Source organism: Dendrobates tinctorius, unplaced genomic scaffold (assembly GCF_039654945.1).
Source record: "Dendrobates tinctorius isolate UK_male_01 unplaced genomic scaffold, ASM3965494v1 ptg000060l, whole genome shotgun sequence".
Classification (NCBI taxonomy): domain Eukaryota; kingdom Metazoa; phylum Chordata; class Amphibia; order Anura; family Dendrobatidae; genus Dendrobates; species Dendrobates tinctorius.
This window is the reverse complement of record NW_027361728.1, coordinates 63,952,981-63,975,935: the sequence shown is the minus strand read 5'-3', so window position 1 is coordinate 63,975,935 and position 22,955 is coordinate 63,952,981. Positions and strand designations below refer to the sequence as shown.

The following is a 22,955-nucleotide window of genomic DNA, read 5'->3' as shown; positions in this document are numbered from 1 at the left end:
TGACAAGTGGATTTGTTGTGAGTTGGGCGTATGTATCCCTATCTTTGAGCTGTCTGAATGCTTCCCTCTCATATTTCTCTACCGGCCAGACCACCACATTCCCCCCCTTGTCCGCTGGTTTAATGACCACGTCAGACAGTTTTCTCAGGTCATTAAGAGCCTTTCTTTGTTGGTGAGATAAATTATCTCTAGCTCTATTGTTCTTAATTTTACGGAAATCCTCCACCACCAACCGTGTGAAGATCTCCACCTGTGGACAAATAGACAAGGGAGGGAACGTGGTGGATTTGGGGCAGACTTGAGGAAAAGAGATACCTGAAATACCAGCAGTAGACTCTCTCTCCAATTCCTCCAATACTTCCAGGGCCTCTTGTTCTGATATTACCCCTCCCAAATCATCAGAATTTCTGGAGTGAAGCTTTTTCAACACCAGCTTACGGGAAAATAGGTGTAGATCTTTTAGCGCTGTGAAGAAATTGAAATTGTTACATGGAGAAAAAGACAAACCCAACTCAAGAACTTCTATCTGCGTTTTAGTTAGAATATGTGATGACAAGTTAATTACCTGCAAGGCATTAGTTTTAGCTTTTTTATCAGCAGGGGGAGAGGATAGATTTTTACGTTTAGAATTGTTCTTAAAGCTACCCGACCGAGGGTCCTTGAAAAAGTCTCTTCTGTCCCACCGAATTTTTGAATGGTCAGAACCCTGAGGTCTTTCCTCAGTCGATGAGACAGATGAAAAGGAGACAGAGCGTGTTCTAGACCGTGATCTAAAAGTTGAATTATTTTTGCTATTCCACCTATAAACCCGACCATTTTGTGAATCAGCCACATCACGCTGATATTTCTTTGTCTTATTCTGTACTATCTCTTTTTCCCATTTGAGTGACTCTACATCTAATTCATTTTTATATCTCAACACTTCCTCTGGAGTGAGTTGTTGATTCATCTCATCCTGAACTACCTTGAGTTCTTCATCTAGTTCCTCCATTTTAGTTTGATTAGATTTCACTAATAATTCCATAAATGTTTTTGAACACAATGATGCTGCATCTTCCCATGATTTAATAAAAACCTCCTCATTTACAGGAAAAGAAGGGAAGACTTGAACTCTTAGTCCTCTCGGAATCAGACCACACGTAATATACTTCTCCAAAAATGCTTTGTTCCACCATAAACGGGCTCTTTTGAGCAACAGTTCCTTATATTTTCTAAAAAGTTCTCCACCATTTTTGGATTTACAGTCATTAGCAGCACCTGAACCCTCATCAAATACTCTGTCGAGTTGTGTGCGCCACGCTTTCACGCGCTCGCGAAAGTCCATCTGTCCCAAGATGGAAACTGTGAAAACACAGACAATGATAATAGCAAACAAGATTTCAAGGGCAGTGAACATATAATTATAGGTGGCCCTGACCCATGGTGACCACCCCATAACATGCACTAGCTGTGGAAAAACTCCCAATACTTTGTATACAAAAACACATGGAGTAAAGACATCCACCAAAAAAAATATATATAAAAAATAATTTTATTCTGAAAAATAATACTATAGACAATAAAGTACATAAAGACGGGTCACATAATAAAAGAGCTCCATATGATAAGGAATTCAGGTACAGAAAAAACAGACATGTAGCAATACTAACAGCAATGGAATGTGTATAATGGATATGCAGAGATAAGTAAAGTGCCAGTGCTTAAAATCTTACTTTCAGATATCCAGAGAATCCCACAGAGTGACCCCCTCATAGTAATAAACCATCACAGCATAATAGCTCAAAATCTTAGTCTGGAGGCCACATAATGAAAAACCTGTTCAAAACCGCTTACCCATAGCTAATTAGTATGCCACACGTGTAGCCCCTACGCGCGTTTCGCGTGGGCTTCGTCGGGGGGCTATGATGGCATGTTCTGTCCCACTCTCCCTTAAATCACCCCATCACAGCTGTGGAGAATCATCATAGATGGCGCATGTCATCACAACGGGACCCGGAGTTCGCGTCAACACACGGCGCCAAAATGGCGGTGCGGCTCACCCAGAACAACTGGTGACGTCACTGAACCGCACACGTCATCAAACGGCGCCGGAAGTGGCGCGCCGGTTATCTCAGTGTGTAGGACATGCGCACTGATGATCTCCCAAGGCTGAGCACCAGAACAGCAGATGAAGTCATCGGACCGCCCACACAACACAGCGGCACCCAAAGACGACGCATCCATCGTCTCAGAACATGCGCTCCACCCATCCAGCGGTACAATCTAGTAACTAGAATCCAAAAACGCATCTCCAACAACAGTAAAGGAGATCTATAGATTATGAATCAATGCAATATTATATGCACCGCTGAACAAGATATAGAGTATAATATTCACAAGACAGTAGCGCATCCGTGCACAATTAGCCCAGTCCAGACCATTATAGACACGAAAGATACAAAATATATATATGAAAAATAAAAAATATAATAATAAAGAATATAAAATATATAGAATATAAGTGTTAAATACATAAGTGTATGATACCATATACACTAGAGACACGAGGTGAGAAAAACCTCAATATATACCCATAATTTTTTCACATTCAAGGATAGATATTACTTACAAACGCGTGGTACCGCAATGGGAGCGGCATGTGCGCCCTCGTATGCAAACCTCTTTCTCGGTTTCTGGGAGAGGGGTTTGTTTTGCGACGGCGCACATGCTTCTCCCAATATACTTGGATGGTTCCGCTTTATAGACGACATATTGTTTATTTGGCAGGGTACCACTGATGAACTACACTCATTTATGGGGGGTCTGAATCGCAACGACTCCAACATCAGGCTTACCTATAATTTCCATCATGAGAAGATATCCTTTTTAGATATTGAGCTCAGGGTGCATTCTGATGGTTCTGTTCATACAGACATGTTTCGTAAAGAAACTGCAGTTAATGCATTACTACATGCCTCGTCTGCACACCTGGGCTCAACTATTAAGGCTATCCCAGTAGGCCAATTTCTCCGGGCCCGGAGGATTTGTTCATCGGACAGCCTATTTGAGCGGCAGGCCATTGACCTGGGAGACAGATTAAAAGAGCGTGGGTACAGCAGGCGGAGTATTAAGAGAGGCTATACTAGAGCGAGGAAATCCGAGAGAAGGAATCTTTTAGTCCCACGGAATAAGAAAAAGAAATGTGATGCTGAGTTAAGGTTTATTTCTACATTAAACCAACAGTGGGAAACAATGCGTATGATCCTTAAAAAGCATTGGCCGATACTTATGACAGACCAAACTCTCAGTAAAAATTTATCAGTGGTGCCTCAAATGACGGCCCGTCGTAGTCGAAATCTCAAAGACATGCTAGTGAATAGTCACTATGTGACTAGGTCCCCATCCTTATTTGGAAATGCAGATAGGAGGAAGGGGTTTTTTCCATGTAAAAACTGTCTGGCATGTAAAAACCATGTACGGGCCACATCATTCACATCTTCGGACGGCTCTAAAACCTTTAACATCAACATGTTCATTACATGTACAACTACACATGTTGTTTACTACGCAAAGTGCAAGTGTAACCTAATATATGTAGGATTGACATCACGTGAGTTACGAGTAAGGACACGTGAACATGTTAGGGACATTATGGCCGCCCGTGATGTGGATGATGTTTGTGGACTTAAGTCGCTTCCCCGGCACTTTAAACTGAGACATAACTGTAATCCAAATGACTTGCAGATATATGGGATTGACTGTATCCAATTGGGTATTAGAGGTGGCGATGCGGTGCGATTCCTTACCCAGAGAGAATGCAAGTGGATTGCAGTTTTGGACACTGTAACACCGAAAGGCTTAAACGAGCAAATTAGTTTTTCCTCCTTTTTATAATATTTGTGTTTTTTGGATTTATTTTTATTTTGTATGTTCTGTATCTTTTTTAGTTTATTGCCATATGAGAATGAACATTTGTGAGCATCCTCCCTCCTGGACCCCTGACATCGAGCAACGGTTTCGGGAAGAAGTCTTTCACACATGTTGGAGCGCCTGGACCATATATTCACGATCTTTCTATATATATATGCACAATTGTGTTTTTTTGTTTTTTTTTGCACTATTTGGTAGAGTTTCCACTTTATTGTGGTCCTAATATATATTTGTATTTCACTTTTTAAGTTTTCACTTCACTTATGGTATCTATTTATATTCTAAATGAATTCTTTTCACATTATATATATATAATGTTATTGTATAATTTTGTGGGATAGTTTTGTGAAAAAGCTGTATTCATATATATTGAGGTTTTTCTCACCTCGTGTCTCTAGTGTATATGGTATCATACACTTATGTATTTAACACTTATATTCTATATATTTTATATTCTTTATTATTATATTTTTTATTTTTTATTTTTCATATATATATTTTGTATCTTTCGTGTCTATAATGGTCTGGACTGGGCTAATTGTGCACGGATGCGCTACTGTCTTGTGAATATTATACTCTATATCTTGTTCAGCGGTGCATATAATATTGCATTGATTCATAATCTATAGATCTCCTTTACTGTTGTTGGAGATGCGTTTTTGGATTCTAGTTACTAGATTGTACCGCTGGATGGGTGGAGCATGTTCTGAGACGATGGATGCGTCGTCTTTGGGTGCCGCTGTGTTGTGTGGGCGGTCCGATGACTTCATCTGCTGTTCTGGTGCTCAGCCTTGGGAGATCATCAGTGCGCATGTCCTACACACTGAGATAACCGGCGCGCCACTTCCGGCGCCGTTTGATGACGTGTGCGGTTCAGTGACGTCACCAGTTGTTCTGGGTGAGCCGCACCGCCATTTTGGCGCCGTGTGTTGACGCGAACTCCGGGTCCCGTTGTGATGACATGCGCCATCTATGATGATTCTCCACAGCTGTGATGGGGTGATTTAAGGGAGAGTGGGACAGAACATGCCATCATAGCCCCCCGACGAAGCCCACGCGAAACGCGCGTAGGGGCTACACGTGTGGCATACTAATTAGCTATGGGTAAGCGGTTTTGAACAGGTTTTTCATTATGTGGCCTCCAGACTAAGATTTTGAGCTATTATGCTATGATGGTTTATTACTATGAGGGGGTCACTCTGTGGGATTCTCTGGATATCTGAAAGTAAGATTTTAAGCACTGGCACTTTACTTATCTCTGCATATCCATTATACACATTCCATTGCTGTTAGTATTGCTACATGTCTGTTTTTTCTGTACCTGAATTCCTTATCATATGGAGCTCTTTTATTATGTGACCCGTCTTTATGTACTTTATTGTCTATAGTATTATTTTTCAGAATAAAATTATTTTTTATATATATTTTTTTTGGTGGATGTCTTTACTCCATGTGTTTTTGTATACAAAGTATTGGGAGTTTTTCCACAGCTAGTGCATGTTATGGGGTGGTCACCATGGGTCAGGGCCACCTATAATTATATGTTCACTGCCCTTGAAATCTTGTTTGCTCTAATCTGCCAAAAAAAACCTACAAAAATATTGTCCAACACTTCTGATAGCAAAATTAACCCTGAAGTCACTAGGCTTATAAACCTATATCAGCACTCTGAAATATTCTGAGACAGAGCAAAAAAGAGGCCAATCTAATAAGGAGAAAAAAGCAGATTGGCAAATACTGATTAATAGGAGTGGAAATTCAGCATAGCCCCAGCAGGGGCAAGCTGATTACACAAAAAACTGAATTGACCAACAAGCGCAAGTGTGAACATTAGCAAAAACAAACTTAACTTGAGAAGACTGGAAGAGAGCTGAAGTCCAGGACCTGAGAAGCAGATTGAATCACCAGCACCCGGATAGGGCATTGGCTGTCTTATATCCAGTCTGATACTCCAGAGATCCAATCGTTATCTTCCTCATCTGGTGGTAGATCACTACCACTTAAACCAACAGCACTACCTCCTATCACCACCAGAGGGAGAACGGAAGGGGAACTCTCAACTTGTGGAGCAGAAAATGAGTTCATGACAGGGCTCATTATTCTGTATGGAGCATTATATGGGACATAATTATTCTGTTTGAAGCATTATATGGGTCTCATTATTCTGAATGGAGCATTATATGGGGCTCATTATTCTGTATGGAGCAATATATGGGCCTCATTATTCTGTATGGAGCATTATATGGGGCTCATTATTCTGTATGGAGGACTATGTGATACCCATAATACTGTATGGAGCATTATATGGGGCTCTGTTATGAATGGTTCACCGAGGAGGAAAAAATAAACAACAAGCTAAGTCTCAGATAACCAGAGAAGTTGGTAACTATGCAGATTGCAGATCCCTGAACTTAACCGCACAACTAGCAGCAGTCGTGGAGCGTTCCTACGATGGTCCTAGATGCCTCGTCACAACCGGAGAGCTACATAAGCCTAAAGCAGGAAAAGAGGAAAACTAACTGCCCCAGAGCAGACCCCAAAGGAAAGACAGCCCCCCACAAGTATTGACGGTGAAACAAGATGAAATTACAAAGGCAGGAAAATAGGCTGAGGAAATGATGGGGCCCGGCTAACTAAAAAGGACAGGAAAGGAAAGACACTGTCTGCAATCTGCCAAAAAAAACCTACAAAAATATTGTCCAACACTTCTGATAGCAAAATTAACCCTGAAGTCACTAGGCTTCTAAACCTATATCAGCACTCTGAAATATTCTGAGACAGAGCAAAAAAGAGGCCAATCTAATAAGGAGCAAAAAGCAGATTGGCAAATACTGATTAATAGGAGTGGAAATTCAGCATAGCCCCAGCAGGGGCAAGCTGATTACACAAAAAACTGAATTGACCAACAAGCGCAAGTGTGAACATTAGCAAAAACAAACTTAACTTGAGAAGACTGGAAGAGAGCTGAAGTCCAGGACCTGAGAAGCAGATTGAATCACCAGCACCCGGATAGGGCGTTGGCTGTCTTATATCCAGTCTGATACTCCAGAGATCCAATCGTTATCTTCCTCATCTGGTGGTAGATCACTACCACTTAAACCAACAGCACTACCTCCTGTCACCACCAGAGGGAGAACGGAAGGGGAACTCTCAACTTGTGGAGCAGGAAATGAGTTCATGACAGGGCTCATTATTCTGTATGGAGCATTATATGGGGCACATTATTCTGTATGGAGCATTATATGGGGCTCATTATTCTGTGTGGAGCATTTTATGGGGCTCATTATTCTGTGTGGAGCATTATATGGGGATCATTATTCTGTGTGGAGCATTTTATGGGGCTCATTATTCTGTATGGAGCATTATATGGGGATCATTATTCTGTATGGAGAATTATATGGGACTCATACTGTATGGAGCAATATATGGGAACTCATTATTCTGTATGGAGCAATATGTGGGCCTCATTACACTGAATGGAGGACTATGTGGTATCCATAATATTGTATGAAGCATTATATGGGGCTCATTATTCCATATGGAGCAATATATGGGGTTTATTATTCTGTATGGAGCATTATATGGGGCTCATTATTCTGTATGGAGCATTATATGGGGCTCATTATTCCATATGGAGCAATATATTGGGTTCATTATTCTGTATGGAGCATTATATGGGGCTCATTATTCTGTACGGAGCATTATATGGGGCTCATTATTCTGTAGGGATCATTATATGGGGCTCATTATTCTGTATTGAGCAATATATGGGCCTCTTTATTCTGTATGGAGCATTATATGGGCCTCATTATTCTGTATGGAGCATTACATGGGGCTCATTATTCTGCATGGCGCATTATATGAAGCTCATTATTCTGTTTGAAGCATTATATGGGGCTCATTATTCTGTATGGAGCATTATATGGGGCTCATTATTCTGTATGGAGCATTATATGGGGCTCATTATTCTGTATGGAGCATTACATGGGACCTATTATTCTGTCTGGAGCAATGTATGGGCCTCATTACACTGTATGGAGGACTATGTGGCACCCATAATACTGTATGGAGCATTATATGGGGCTCATAATTCTGTATGGAGCATTATATGGGGCTCATTATTCTGTATGGAGCATTAAAGGGGGCTCATTATTCTGTATGGAGCATTATATGGGGCTCATTATTTTGTATGGAGCAATATATGGTCCTCATTATTCTGTATGGAGCATTATATGGGACTCATTATTCTGTATGGAGCAATATATGGGCCTCATTACACTGTATGGAGGACTATGTGGTACCCAAAAAACTGTATGGAGCATTATATGGGGGTCATTATTCTGTATGGAGCATTAGATGGTGCTCATTATTCTGTATCGAGCATTATATGGGGCTCATTATTCTGTATGGAGCAATATATGGGCCTCATTACACTTTATGGAGTACTATGTGGTACCCATAATACTGTATGGAGCATTATATGGGGCTCATTACTATGTATGCAGCATTAGATGGGGCTCATTATTCTGTATGAAGCCTAATATGGGGCTCATTATTCTGTGTGGAGCATTTCATGGGGCTCATTATTCTGTATGGAGCATTATATGAGCTCATTATTCTGTGTGGAGCATTTTATGGGGCTCATTATTCTGCATGGTACATTATATAGGGATCATTATTCAGTATGGAGTACTATATGGGACTCATTATTCTGTATGGAACAATATATGGGCCTCATTATTCTGTATGGAACATTACATGGGGCTCATTATTCTGCATGGCACATAATATGGGGCTCATTATTCTGTGTGGAGCATTTTATGGGGACTCATTATTCTGTATGGAGCAATATGTGGGCCTCATTATTCTGTATGGAGCATTATATGGGACTCATTCTGTATGGAACAATATATGGGCCTCATTATTCTGTATGGAGCATTACATGGGGATCATTATTCTGCATGGCGCTTTACGTGGGGCTCATTATTCTGTTTGAAGCATTATATGGGGCTCATTATTCTGTATGGAACATTATATGGGGCTCATTCTTCTGTATGGAACATTATATGGGGCTCATTATTCTGTATGGAGCATTATATGGGGCTCATTCTTCTGTATGGAACATTATATGGGGCTCATTATTCTGTTCGGAGCATTTTATGGGGCTCATTATTCTGTATGGAGCAATATATGGGCCTCATTATTCTGTATGGAGCATTTTATGGGATTCATTATTCTGTATGGAGCAATATATGGGCCTCATTACACTGTATGGAGGACTATGTGGTACCCATAATACTGTATGGAGCATTATATGGGGCTCATTATTCTGTATGGAGCATTATATGGGGCTCATTATTCTGTGTGGAGCATTTTATGGGGCTCATTATTCTGTATGGAGCAATATATGGGGACTCATTATTCTGTATGGATCAATATGTGGGCCTCATTACACTGAATGGAGGATTATGTGGTACCCATAATATTGTATGGATCATTAATGGGCTCATAATTCTGTATGGAGCAATATATGGGGTTCATTATTCTGTATGGAGCATGATATGGGGCTCATTACTCTGTATGGAGGACTATACTGTCCGGTTTCTGACCTATTGGAGAATGTACAATAGTTATCATCCATGTAATGTAAGAAGTGAAATCTTTGGCATTGTATACCTATATTTCTCTGCTGTATCTGTGCATTATGAATTGCGGTATGTGTTAAAGGGGCCACTGAGACTTTCACCCGGGGCCCTCAAAAACCTGAAGCCGGCCCTGTATGACTTGCACACTGCCCACTTCTCCTGTCTTGTTGTCAAAGAGGCGACATTGGACTTTGGGAGAGTCAATATTGGTTTAGTATTTTAAATATTACTATGGCCAAATAAAAATAAAATATTGGAAAAGCGGTTTAAATGCATTATCCCATTAAATCCCCTCTCCTCTGGATAGGGGATAACTTTTCAATTGCTGGATATCCGATTGCTGGAATCCCATGATCCTGAAAATTGGAACTATGTAGAGCAGCATATAAATGCAGCTGTGGTCGCTCATATGCAGTGTGGCGCCATTCACATGCGGCTCTTGAAATGTCTCCTTTTCGAAGATTGAGGAGCATGACAAAGTAAAGTAAAATTCAATGATCGAGGTGAGGAGTGTTATAGTGTGCGGGCTGGTGGGGTTTGTGTGGCAGGGCTGCTTTTTTGTCCCAGTCCAGCCCTGGTTCTGGCTGCTGGTCTTTTTCCTCTGGTGCTGGTTTGTCTTGGGTCAGGTGATTGTATCACCCTTTATTAACCTGCACATGTCTCCCGTTCCTTGCTGGACAACTGTTAATTCGCTTGAGTTCTGGCTTGGAGCTTTGCTTTGCCTTCTCTGTTTTTAATTAGTGCAGTACTGGGACCTCTGGTTCTGCTAATCTTAGTTTCTGTTTTCAGTTTGGTTCTGAAGTTGTTTTCTGCTAGGAGGTGACCCGTTTTTGTACCCAGTCCTTAGATCTTTCAGGGACCCCCTTCCCCCTATCTATAGGTCTTCGCTTGAGATTAACTTAGGATCGTTGGTGGGTCTATTCGCAGGAATGGGTCGCCCACTCCATCATAGGGTATCAGCCTAGTCATAGTGCAGGGTCAGTTTTCCCCCCTCCTACCCTATTCCTGTGCTGCAGAACTGTATCAGTTTGTCCAGCCCGAGAAAGTTGGAAAAAAAAAAAACCCTCCCGGATTTCTGTAAAATGAACAGCGTTCAGGATCTTGCTCAACGCCTGCAACGGTTAACGTTGGAAATTTCCAGCTTACAACAGCATATGAGCACAGGAGTTCGCCCTGAAGAGCCTAAGGTGGGTTTGCCTGAATGTTTTTTTGGTAAATGACAGGAATTTTTTTGTTTAAAAATGCATGGTTACTTTATTTTCGGCTTAGACCCAGGTCTTCAGGGGCTGAATTACAGCGTGTGGGGATTATTATGTCCTTATTGCGAGGGGAGCCACAAGTTTGGGCATTTTCATTGCGTCCAGAGAACACTTGATTGGTGTCAGTAGAAACGTTTTTTTCTGCTATGGGGTTAATATATGACGATTTGGATCGGGTCGCTACAGCCGAGGCTAAACTCAGAGGGTTGAAACAGGGTTCTGGTGACGCTGAGGGATATTGTACCCAGTACAGACCATGGTCTGCAGAAGTCAGCTGGAATGATCCAGCACCCAAGAGTAGAGATGAGCGACTTTGCCTTTTTTAGGGTCGAGTCGGGTTTCATGAAACACAACTTTCGCAAAAGTCGGATCGAACGAAATCGGCCGATTATAGGGAAAAGTCGGAGGCAGACTGAAACACCAAAGCCAATGCAAGTCAATGGGGAAACAAAGTCTTCAAGGAGTGGAGGACAGTAAACACATAGACAGTGCCCATTTCAATGCCCAAAACATCAATTATTATTACTGAAGCTTGTCAACCTTAATTTACTTCATAATAATAGTTACGCATTGAAAACTGGGGGTTATTTGGCTAAAGTTGTGGGGGGGGTAGTGCTGGCTCCATGTTTTTGTGTGGCCCGGGCCAAAGAGTGGGCCTCTTTAACATATACCACAATTCATGATGCTCCGATACGGCAGAGAAATATTGGTATAGTACAATGAAAAATAATTCACTTCTTACATGACATGACTGATATCTATTTTAAATTGTACAATAGCTCAAAAAAAGGACAGTATATTACTCCATACAGTATTATGGCCACCACATTATGCGCCATACAGAATAATGAGCCCCATATATTTCTCCATACAGAATAATTGGTCACATATACTGTTCCACACAGTATATGATGAGCTCCACATAATGCTACAGTACATGATGGTCCCTATGGACGATGCTCCAGTATGTTAAGGGCCCAAATAATGCTCCATATATATTGGGCCCCATTTCTAATGCTCCAGTGTATAATGTGCCCCATAGATGCTGCTCCAGTGTCTGATATGCCCCATTTAGAATGCTCCAGTATATGATGGGCCGCATGGATGATGCTCCAGTGTCTTATGGGTCCAAATAATGCTCCATATATAAGGGGCTCCATTTCTAATGCTCAAGTGTATAATGGGCCCTGTAAATGCTGCTCCAGTGTCTGATGTCCCCCATTTGGAATGCTCCAGTATATGATGGGCCTCATGGATGATGCTCCAGTGTATGATGATCCCTAATAATGCTCCATATATAATGGGCTCCATTTCTAATGCTCCAGTGTATAATGGGCCTCATAAATGCTGCTCCAGTGTCTGATGTCTCCCATTTGGAATGCTCCATTATATGATGGGCCCCATTTTTATTGAACCCAGGCATGGTATGTGAAAAGAGCTCCATGGAGTAATCTGAATTGTGTGCTGCTGCATCCTTCACTTTTGGTGTGGGTGAAGGACACAAGGAAAGGGGTTGCTCCTGACCAGAAGCCTGCACTGATGACTCAGTGCTTCCAATTTTTGAAACTTCAGAAGAGGAGGCGATAGAGCTGGAGGCTATTTCAGCAATGTAAGCGCCAAAAACAGTTCCTGATGCTCTGACTTTGAAAGCAGTCTACCTCGCTATCCTATCCCTTTGTAATCCCTATCCTATTCCTTTGTTTTGTACCCCTTCCCTTCCCTTATAAAAATTCTTTAATAATCTAATAAAGATTATCTAATATATAAAGCTCAAAGTGTATGTATGTATGTATGTGTGTTTGTGTATGTCCGGGATAGGCATCCGCACCATCGCAGCTACAGCCACAAAATTTTGCACAGTCACACGTCTGGACCCCGAGAGCGTCCTAAGCTATGTTGTGAGGTGAAATTTAAACCCCGCGTGTTCCAATTCACCAAACAATTTTGCCCCTATCTACATACCGGGGAAAAAGTGTGTGCGCGTCAAGCCCCGCCCTATCTACATACTGGGGAAAAAGTGTGTGCGTATCAAGCCCCACCCCTCATTATGATGTCATAATGGATGCCATGGCAACGCTGATTCATCATAGGTTGCAAGCCCCGCCGCTCATTATGATGTCATAATGGTTGACTATGGGATGGAGGATGTGTGATGGGTATATGGGCACTGGACTATGGGATGTAGGATATGTATGACGAGTATATGGGCACGGGACTATGGGATGGCGGATATGTATGATGGGTATATGGGCATGGAACTATGTGATGGAGGATGTGTGATGGGTATATGGGCACTGGACTATGGGATGTAGGATTTGTATGACGAGTATATGGGCACAGGACTATGGGATGGCGGATATGTATGATGGGTATATGGGCATGGAACTATGTGATGGAGGATGTGTGATGGGTATATGGGCACTGGACTATGGGATGTAGGATATGTATGATGGGTATATGGGCATGGGACTATGGGAAGGCGGATATGTATGATGGGTATATGGGCACGGGCCTATGGGATGGTGGATATGTATGATGGGTATATGGGCACGGGACTATGGGATGGTGGATATGTATGATGGGTATATGGGCACGGGACTATGGGATGGAGGATAATTATAATTTGCTATAACTAACCACAGTTAGTTACTATGCCCGGGCAGCGTTGGGCTCTTCAGCTAGTTGAAAAATAAAAGAAGTCTACCTACTCCCAGAAAAGGGAGCCTTACAGGCCTTCCTGAGCTAAACCATGACGCAGGCTCAACACCTCCTGCCTTAGCTGCTATTGTGTTTTTGGCACTACCAGCAGATGCACCATCAGTATCAGGTGGCCCCCCACACCCACGTCCGTGTCCTCTTCCACCATACTTCCTCATATTTTGGAAAATGGACCCAGAATACCAGCAGATATATGGTACTGTATCAGAAGCGTACAGCTCTACACAGTCTAGGGATAACAGTAAATCTCCGTATATATTTCATGAGTCCTACACAGATGCTCACAGGCTCAATATGGATTACACAATAAAATAAAAAGTTGAAAAAGGGTACAGCATCACCAGATACAAGATATATATAGTATAGTGTAAACATTCTGAATCTCCGTATATATTTCAGGAGGCAGACACAAACGCTCTCAGGCCCAGTATGGATCACACAAGAATATGAAAAGCTGTAAATGGATAATGTAACACAAGTGTACAGCTGTATACAGTGTTGGGGTAATCTTAAAGCTCCAAATATATTTCCGAAGTAGCAGACATACGTTCACAGGCTCATTATGGATTACACCAGAATCTAAATAGCAAAAAAGGTTACTGTATCAGAAGCGTACAGCTGTATACAGTGCTAGCCAAATCTGAAATCTCGGTATATATTTCCAGAGTCACCCTCAGACGCTCACTCAGTCTGGGTTTGACCATAATAAAAAATGTTGTAAAAAAGGTACTGGATAACAAGATAGCAAGTATATATATTATAGGGTACAATCAGTATGGAATTGACCGTAATACTAAATGTCGAAAAAAGGTACTGTATAGCAAGATATAAGCTGTATCGAATATAGGGTAAAAATTGGTATCTCCGATTCACCGTATATATAGAAGGCATAAACCACACACGCTCACTCAATATAGATAATACCATAATAAAACATTTTGAACAAAGGTACTGTATCAGCACATACCAGGTGTATCCAGTCTAGGGGTAATTGTAAATTTCCGTCTATAATTCCGGAGTCAGACACAGACACTCACAGGCTCAGTATGTATTACACCAGAATTTAAAAAGTAGAAAAAGGGAAAGGTATTCGAAGCGTACACCAGTATACAGTGTTGTGGTACTTTTAAATCTTCGTATATATTTCAATCTTAGTAAGCCAGTCCAGACTCTCCGCTACTGGAAACTACATGGATACAAGTACACACGGAAAGTCGAGTGTTAGCAGAAATTTGTGAATTACTCATCGCGGGAAAACCTCCCGGTTGATGTTGCAGAGGCGATGCAGACCCTCAGTTACTGTGTCTGTGGAGACAGCGAAAACAGTTCTTTGTGAAGAAAGGATTGCTTTATCGCAGTAGCATGGATCACATCGCCGTTACTCGTCTCCATCAAATTGTGATCACAGGGAGAGATGTAGACATGGTCCTCACTGCCTATCATGATGTGTCTGGTCATATTGGAGTGCAAAAGACAAAAGCCACAGGCCGTAGGCGATTCTATTGGATTGGCATGAGAGGAGACATTGAAAAATGGTGGCAGGAATGTCACACGTCTGTGACTATCACAACTGTGAAAGGTGATCATAAATCACCACTGCATCCACTTGTAAGTTGACGTCCATTACAAATGGTAGCCATTGATCATCTGAAGGTAGAAGCCAGCAGGACAGGCCATAGCTACATCTTAACCACCATCGATCAATACACCAAATTTCTAGTGGCCGTCCCTGTGAAGGATTTAACTGCCCAGACTACACAGCGGTGGAGCACGGAGAGGTAAGTATTGCAACTTGCAAGTGCTGTGGCCATGACCAAGCAGGGGGGCACACTCGTGGGCGAAGGTACTGGCACAGGGCCCCTCATAGTACGCTGGTGTGTCTGACGGTGAGTGGGCCCTGTGCCAGTGACGTCGGCCATCAGTGGGCCCATCCACCTGTTCAGAGCAACGGCACTTGCCCGGGTGTGCCAGGTGTTGACCCCAGCCCTTGGGGGGTGGTGGGCAGCCCAGTTAGGGAGGTTTAAAAAATGGCATAAGTTGATGTGTAGGCTGGACATTCAGCAGCTGCAAATGGTGGAATTGGGCAAGTCCGAGGAAGTGGAGGACAAAAGCGAGGCAGTTTTCTGGCAACCTGTGTGTCATCAGGGGAAGGTGTGACAAAATCCTTTGAAACCCATGCATGGTTCATTTTAATGAAGGTTAGATCAGCAATATTTTGGGTCGACAGACGGGTCCTTTTTTCTGTCAGGATTGATCCAGCAGCACTGAAGACTCTTTCAGATAACACACTAGCAGCAGGGCAAGCAAGCTCCTGTAAGGCATATTGTGCCAATTCAGGCCAGGTGTCCAATTTAGAGGCCCAATAGTCAAAGGGGAATGACCTGTGAGGGAGAACATTGATATGAGAGAAGTAGTTTGTAACCATAGTTGACAACTGCTGTCTCCTGTCACTTTTAATCGATGCAGTATTAGCAGTCGTATGAACGGTACTTGAGAAATCAGTCCACAACATGGTCATGAAACCCCTGTCTCCAATGTCACTTTGGCTGTGTGCACCATGAACACCTCTTCCATTGTGCCCACAACGGCTCGTGGGAGAACTAGCACCACTGCTGTGTGCTGGGAAAGCCTCAAACAAACGGTTTACCAGAGTTTCTTGTTTGTTAGCCAATATTATCTCTAGGTTCTCCTGTGGCATGATGTTGTGTAATTTTCCTTTGTAGCGTGGATCGAGGATGCTGGCCAGCCAGTAGTCATCATCCTTCATCATTTTGGCAATGCAGGGGTCCCTTTTTAGGATCCGCAAGGCATAATCGCACATGTGGGCCAATGTTCCAGGTGTCAATAATGTACTGCCACTGCTCGGTGGAGGAGCACATTCTGGCAAATCCACATCCCTACAGTCATGCACAAACCCTATACCTGACCTTGGAACGCCAACATTTTCTCTTGCCCCATGAGAAGCATCCTCCTGCCCAAAATAATCATCCCCCTCATCCTCCTCCTCCTCTTCTTCCTCCACCTCGTCCAGGACAGTTCCCTGACCAGACAATGGCTGACTGTCAGAAAGGCTTCCCTCCTCCTCCTCCTGTTCCCCCTCCTCTGCTGCAGACGCCAGATCCTTAATGTGCGTCAAACTTTGCATGAGCAGACGCATAAGTGGGATGCTCATGCTTATGATGGAGTCATCTGCGCTTACCAGCCGTGTGCATTCCTCAAAACACTGAAGGACTTTACAGAGGTCTTTCAGCTTTGACCACTGCACACCCGACAATTCCATGTCTTCCCTCAAACTGCCTGCCCGTGTATCCTCCCACAAATGCATTACAGCCTGCTTCTGTTCGCAAAGCCTCTCAACCATGTGCAGGGTCGAGTTCCACCTTGTAGCAACGTCTATGATTAGGCGGTGCTTGGGGAGGTGGAGCAATCGCTGCAGCTTCTGCATACCACTGGAGTGTACGGCCGAGCGACGGATGTGCGAGCGCAGTCTTTGCATCTTATGGAGCAGGGATGTTAACTCCGGATAATTATTAAGGAACTGCACCACCAGGTTCAAAGTGTGAGCCAGTCAAGGTATGTGTGTGAGTTTTGCAAGGGCTATGGCTGCCACAAAACTGACTACCTTGCCTGGCTCAAGATGTAGACTGCCCAGCCATGACTCAGTTTGTCACTGCAAGTATTCGGCCAGTACCTCTCTGTTGTCGCCCAAAGACATCATCTTTAACACAGCCTGCTGACACTTACCACTAGCTGTTCCATAGTGGGACACCTCATGTGCAACACTGCCAGCTGCGGATGGAGTGCTCGTGTGACTGCACTCTGTGGACAAGCTTATGGAGGAGGAGGGTCGAAAGCCTACAGCCAACTGTTTCCTATACCGTGGGCTAGGCAGCACTGTTCCACCGCCGCTGTCTCCTGTGGAGCCTGCATCCACCACATTAACCCAGTGCGCAGTGATGGATACATAACGGCCCTGGCCATGCCTCCTGGACCATGCAACTGTTGTGAGATGCACCTTTCCACTCACTGATTGCTTGAGTGCATGGACAATGCGGTCTTTCATATGCAGGTGGAGGGCTGGGATGACTTTTTGAGAAAAGAAGTACCGACTGGGTAGGTCATAGCGTGGGACTGCTTAGGCCATGAGCTCACGGAAAGCTTCGCTTTCAAACAAACGGTAGGGCATCATTTCTAATGAGATTAATTTGGCAATGTAGGCGTTCAAACACAGTGTGCGCGGATGAGAGGATGAGTACTTTTTTGTCCTACTCAGAGTGTCTGGTAGTGTGAGCTGGACTGGAGAACTGCATATGGGGGAAGTAGCGGTGGACCGGACGGAGTGAGAGGGGGTTGGTGGTGATGGCCTAGATTCAGTGTTGTGTTGCAAAACCATTGTGATTCCCTGAGTGCTTTGGCCTTGCGACGGCACCTCAACATTTAGTGCTGGTGGTGTGCTTAACGGTGGCAGTGATCTTACAGTGGGGGAAGCGATGGAGCGTTGCTGGCTACCTTCAGTCGGAGCAGGTGCACATGTGCTACCTGAGGTTTTGTAGTCCGTCCACGCTTGCAAGTGCATGTTGGTTAAATGTCTAAGCATGCAACTGGTATTCAAATTTCTGAGTTGTTTACCTTGGCTAAAGGTCCTTCCGCACTTCTTACAGGTAACCTTTGCCTCTTCAGTAGAATTTTGGACAAAGAAGTGCCACACTGCACTCTTCCTACTATGGTATACATTTTCTGGCCTTGCATGCTGTGCTAAGTTGACCGTCTGGCCATGCTGTCCTGCAACTCTTTTAGTTTTTGGTCCACGTTTTTGGACAGCTACAGGCCTGCCAGATAACTGCTGCTGTGATGTAAGTGACTGCTGCAGATCCTTCTCCTTATCTGAACTATTGCCAGCGCCACCCTCCTCCCCAATGGATGCCAATCCGGGTCAAGAACTGGGTCATCCATCACCTCCTCTTCAAAGTCATCTGCACCTTCCTCTTTACCTTTCTCTGTGTCACCGTGTAAGGTGGTATAGTATGCGGGAAGGGGCACCTGAGATTCATCAGGGTCAAATTCTGGCTCAGTAGACAGCAAGGGCAATGTAGTGCTCTGGGTCAATGTACCAGCAGAATCATCTAGCAGTGACTGTGCATCAGTGCACTCCATGTCAGATTCATCTTGGACTGGGGAATTCAGGATTTGACCGGATATCCCAGGCATGGTATGTGAAAAGAGCTCCATAGAGTAATCTGAAGTGTGGGCTGCCGCATCCTTAACTTTTGGTGGGGGTGAAGGACACAAGGAAAGGTGTTTTTCCTGACCAGAACCCTGCACTGACGACTCCGTGCTTGCAGGTTTCGAGCGTTCAGAAGAGAAGGCAATAGAGCTGGTGGCTGTTTCAGCAATGTACGCCAAAACCTGTTCCTGATTATCCGGCTTTAAGCGGTTTTTCTACTCCAAGAAAAGGGAACCTTACAGGCCTTCTTGGGCCACACGATGACGCAGGCTCATCACCTCCTACCTTAGGTGCTATTGTGCTTTTGCCAGAACCAGCCGATGCACCGCCACCATCAGTACCAGCTGCGCCCCCCTGCCCACATCCGCGGCCTCTTCCACCATACTTCCTCATGTTTGGGAAAATGTACCAAAAATACCAGCAGAGAGATGGTACTGTATCATGAGCGTCCAGCTGTGTAATGTATTAGAAAAATTAAATCTATGTATATATTTTGTTAGTCACAGACGCTCTCCCAGTATGTATTTGACCATAATCCAACAAGCAGATATACGGTACTGTATCAGAAGTGTACAGCTGTATACGTTTTTTTGTGTAACTAACAATCTCCGTATATGTATTTACGGAGTGTCACACACACACGCTGACTCTGTATAGATGTGATTGTAATGCGAGCAGCAGATATATAATACTGTTTGAGAATAGGACAGCTCAATACGGTGTATGGAGAAATGGAAATCTCCGTATATATATTTACGAAGTGTCACACACACACGCTGACTCTGCGTAGATGTGACCGTAATGCGAACGGCAGCTATACAATACTGTTTGAGAATTGAACAGCGCTATACAGTGTCTGTATGGAAAATTGTAAATCTCCGTCTATTTTTATACGGAGTGACACACGCTGTCTTTGTATAGTTTTGACTGCAATCAAACAGCAGATATACGAAACTGATTGAAAAGTGGACATCTCTATACGGTGTAGGTCTGGAAAAATGGAAAATCTCCTCTCTTTGTTTTTCCATAGTCACACACAGATAGCTTGTATTTGTCCGTGATACCAGCCGGTACACGGTAGTGTGTGGGGATAGCATAGACCGCTATACGGTGTATGTATGGAAAATTTTAAATCTCCGTCTATTTTTATATGGAGTGACACATGCTGTCTCTGTACAGTTTTGACCGTTATCAAACAGCGGATATACGAAACTGTTTGAAAAGCGGACAGCTCTATACGGTGTAGGTCTGGAAAAATGGAAAATCTCCTCTGTTTGTTTTTCCAGAGTCACACACAGATAACTTGTATTTGTCCGTGATACCAGACAGTACACGGTAGTGTGTGAGGAGCGTACACTACTAAACAGTGTGTGAAAAAATAAACTCTCGGTAACTGACCATAACAAAATAATAAAAGTTGGAGTTCTTTGAAAAAAGCAGTTTGAACAGCAGTGTGCACACAGCAATGCAGCTATCAGGTAGCCTTAAAAGGTAGCCTAATCACCACCAGCGCTGCTGCACACAACAAAAATCTTCCCCTTTCACTGCACACTAACTGTACAGTGAAAAGTGCTATCAGCAGAAGCAATTTTTTTCTTCTTCCCTGCCTAACGCTCTCCCTATTCAGAATCAGCAGCAGCACCTCTCCCTATTCTAAGATCGGCAGAAGTAAGATGGCGGTTAGCAGTCACGGCCTTTTATAGCCACTGTGACGCCACACAAAGCCAGCCAATCACTTCAATGCCATTCTCTAAGATGGTGGTGGCCGTTGCCCACAGTGTGAGTCCTCCATCATTGGCTGAGAAAAGGCGCTGGAAGCATTATTTGAAACGCGACTTTGGCGCTCGGGTCGGCGAAACCCGACTTTAGCTAAAGTCAGCGACTTTTGAATTTGACCCACCCATTTCGCTCAACTCTACTCAAGAGTTAGTTTTTAGCCATCAGGGTGGATAGAAGATTGAGAGACCAGCAGAATGAGGAGTAGGCTTCAATTCTGCTGTGTCCTGTCTCTCGAGAGACCCCAGTGGACTATGGGGAACCGATGCAACTTGAGGCAATGTTCTCTCATTCCCAGGAAATGGAGAGAAGGTTCTCTGAGGGGCTATGCCTTTATTGTGGTAAGACTGGACATTTTATCAAGCAATGTGAAGGTCGCATAAATCAGGAAAAGAAAAAAAATGGGGTCAGAGTAACCCTCCCGTTCGTATTGCAATTTTACTGTCCGCAGGAGTTTCTTTTTCTGGTAGTTCTATCTGTCATGGTCATACTATGGATTTTCAAGTGATGGTGGACTGTGGGTCTGCACTGAATTTGATCGATCAACAATTTCTTGACAAGTATAAGATTGAGTCTGTACCTTTATCATCCCCTTTTCCTGTAGTAGCGATTGATAACACTCCGCTAGAGCATGGGTGCGTTTCTCAAAAGGTCACCGGGTTTCCACTCACTGTGAATATGGAGCACCAGGAATCTTTAGATTTGTTTGTACTTGATAAATTGCCTTTTACAATCGTCTGGGGGTTACCCTGGTTAAAAATGCACAATCCTGTACTGGACTGGTCGTCAAATACTATAAGACCCTGGGGTCAGGGGTGTTATGGGAAATGTTGTGATGTACACATCGCTGCTGTGGTGAAAAATGAGCTACCTGAAGCCATTCAGGAATCCCGGAAAGTATTTTCTGAAGTTGAGTCACAAGCTCTACCATCGCATAGAGATTATGATTGCGCTATTGAGTTCGTCCCAGGTGCTACTCTCCCTAAGAGTCGTTTATTTAATCTGACGATTCCTGAGAGGGAGGCCTTAAAGGAATACCTAGACTAGTCTTGCTGCAGGTCATATAAGACCCTCCAAGTCCCCTGTGGCTGTGGGATTCTTTTTTGTCAAAAAGAAAGATGGGGGTCTTAGGCCGTGTCTGCATTTCAGGGAGATTAATAAGATTACTGTGCGCAATCCTTACCCCTTGCTACTAATTCCGGATTTGTTTAACCCATTAGTTGGAGCGAAGTGGTTCTCTAAGATTGATCTCCGTGGGGCATATAATCTGCTGAGGACAACAGAAGGCGATGAATGGAAAGCAGCCTTTAATACCCCAGAAGGTCATTTTGAGTGTCTAGCAATGACTTTCGGCCTTACTAATGCTCCGGCGTTCTTTCAAAATTTCATCAATGACATTCTGAGGCCGTTGATCGGTAAGAGTGTTATCATTTATTTGGATGATATTTTGATCTACTCGCCCGATCTGGAGTCGCATTGGCAGAGAGTCCGCAAGGTTCTGCAGATTGAGAGAAAACACACTCTTTATTAAACTGGAGAAATGTGAGTTTGAGGTACAGAAAAATAGCTTTTTGGGGTACATTGTTTCCAGTGATGGGTTTGAGATGGACCCGGTGAAGGTTCAGGTGGTATTGGAGTGGCCTAGACCTGAATGCTTGAAGTCAATTCAGAGATTCTTGGGGTTTGCTAATTATTACAGAAAATTCATAAAGAATTTTTTTGTTATCGCCAAACCCCTTACTGATCTGACAAAGAAGGGTGCCAATACTGTCAAATGATCCCCTGAGTCTGTTAAGGCCTTTGAGCATCTCAAGGAGAAGTTTAGCTCTACTCCTGTTTTGATCCAGACAGATGAGACTAAGCCCTTTCTTGTAGAGGTGGATGCCTCATCAGTAGGAGTGGGGGCTGTTCTGTCACAGGAGGGAGAGGATGGGGTACATCCCTGTGTGTTCTTTTCTAAGAAATTTTTGGTGGCGGAACTCAACTAAGATGTTGGGAACTGAGAATTGCTGGCTATTAAGCTTGTGTTTAAGCATTGGCGACATTTTTTGGAGGGCGCTAGACATCCTTTACAAGTTTTTACTGATCATAAGAATCTGATCTATCTGGATGCTGCTAAGAGAAATCGTCAAGTGGGTGCGTCAGTGTACCGTGTGCGCTAGGTCTAAGGCTTCTCATGCTCCAGTGGCAGGGTTGCTGTGCCCGTTAGAGGTTCCTAGTTCCCCATGGACGCATCTTCCAATGGATTTTATCACCAACCTGCCGGTCTCTGAAGGTTTTTCTGTCATCTGGGTTGGACCATTTTAGTAAGATGTGTTATCTGGTCCCGTTCAATAAATTACCCTGCGCTAAGGCACTTGCCAGGGCATTTGAGAAAGAGATTGTCACACTCACGGACATTGTCTCCGATAGGGGACCACAGTT

The 22,955-nt window shown here is 43.5% G+C and overlaps 1 long non-coding RNA gene across 1 annotated transcript in view; it reads right to left on the bottom strand.

Moving 5' to 3' along the window:
• The window catches only part of LOC141092781 (uncharacterized), a 38,172-nt gene that overhangs the window by 1,925 nt on the left and 13,292 nt on the right, over nucleotides 1–22,955 (bottom strand). The window contains exon 2 of the long non-coding RNA XR_012232913.1: nucleotides 316–465. This is a non-coding gene — a long non-coding RNA (uncharacterized lncRNA). The remainder of the gene's footprint in view (nucleotides 1–315; nucleotides 466–22,955) is intronic.